The sequence below is a fragment of the Palaemon carinicauda genome, chromosome 21 (assembly GCF_036898095.1).
Source record: "Palaemon carinicauda isolate YSFRI2023 chromosome 21, ASM3689809v2, whole genome shotgun sequence".
In the NCBI taxonomy this organism is placed as follows: domain Eukaryota; kingdom Metazoa; phylum Arthropoda; class Malacostraca; order Decapoda; family Palaemonidae; genus Palaemon; species Palaemon carinicauda.
Window position 1 is genome coordinate 81059154 of NC_090745.1, and position 1779 is coordinate 81060932.

Here is a 1779-nt window from a genome sequence, read left to right on the forward strand (position 1 = left end):
TTGACACTGTTGTGCATGAATACTTACTTGACGACTTGAAGTCTATTGGAGTGACTCAGGAAGCACTGAAATTTTTGCGAAGTTACTTAGTGAACAGGAAGACTATTGTAGAAGTTTCTGGAAACCGATCCAATGAGAGAATACTTATGAAGGGTGTACCACAGGGTAGTGTCCTGGGCCCTATCTTGTTTAACATATATACTATCGAGCTATCACACATCTTGAAAAAACAAAAAGTGGGTTTTAAACTATATGCAGATGATACTCAGTTTTACCTCTCAATTTCAACAACACAAGATACAGGGAAGAAAATTGATGAGATAATGACTGAAATAAAAACATGGATGCAGAGGAAAAAGCTCAAATTAAATGATGATAAAACAGAATGTATGTTTTTCGGCACAAGGGTGGCTTTGAAGAATTACCAGTTAATTCAAAGTATAAAAATTGGTGATGCTGATGTTGGGATTGTGCCTGTTGTGAAAAATTTGGGTGTACTGATAGACTGTAATTTGTCAATGAAGGACCAAATTGTGAACACAGTGAAAGTGTGTAACTATCACCTGAGAAACATAGCATTTATTAGAAAATATTTAACAGAGGGCAGTACAAAAATTTTAGTGGTGAGTCATGTAATATCAAGGCTTGATTATTGCAATTCTCTGTACTACAAATTGCCCAATACACTACTAAGGAAGCTTCAAAATGTGCAAAACCGGGCGGCTAGACTGATAAAAGGCATTAAATTTCGGGAGAGAATAACTCCTGCACTGATCGATCTACATTGGTTACCTGTTAAGGCTAGGATTGAGTTTAAAATTTGCTTGTTGACTCACAAAGCACTTACAGGTGATAAGCCTAAATATCTTCGTGATTGCTTGATCCCCTACCCTGAAGCTACCAGCGCCACTGTAAGAGTTAGACATGCAGATGACCCACATAGACTATTCGAAATTAGTGTGAATCATGCAATAGGAGGAAGAACGTTCAGTTATGCTGCACCGAGACTCTTTAACGACCTTCCACTCGATGTCAAGAATAGCACAAATGTGGCTGCCTTCAAGAAAAACCTGAAGACTTATCTTTTTAGAAAGTGTTATAATAGTGACCTGAAAACTATTAAGCCTGAATACAAATGCTAGCGAAATAACTGATAACGATACAGAGCAAAATATTAACTGGAAAGGAATTATTTTTTTTTCATACACCAAGGCCCGTCTGAACAGACCTTTAGTGTTTGATGGAGGGCGAGAAATAAACCTCTAAAAAGTATACAAAATAATCACCCGAGAGAAATTACTTGAAGGGTTCACTGGCACCTTTTAGGAAACTAGTAGACAACCTTAGGAATTGCACATCTCACGAAAATATATCTTAAAATGAAATTCTCAAATGTCAATTAACATTACTAACATAAATACGCTATGTGTAAAACGTAGTGATATTCTATCGCCGAGCATATTTTCTTTCTTTTAAGTAATTTGTATTTTTATAACCATACAAAACCGAGTCCTTTAATAGGAGTAGGTTTCTAACTACCCTGGAAGGCAGCTGTTAAAATTTCAAGGTGGCGGTAGTTACTGCTTCTTCGCCACCCAACAGGCCATTGTGCTCTTCATTTTCACCTCCAGCCTTGGACTTGCTGGGCGATTGAAAAGGGATGTGTAACTTGAAAGACTCAGATTTATATATTTAGGAAAAATACAAATTACTTGAAAAATGGTGATTTGTTCCTACATGAATAGAAATTCTTATCCTTTAATAGGAAACTTATCATAG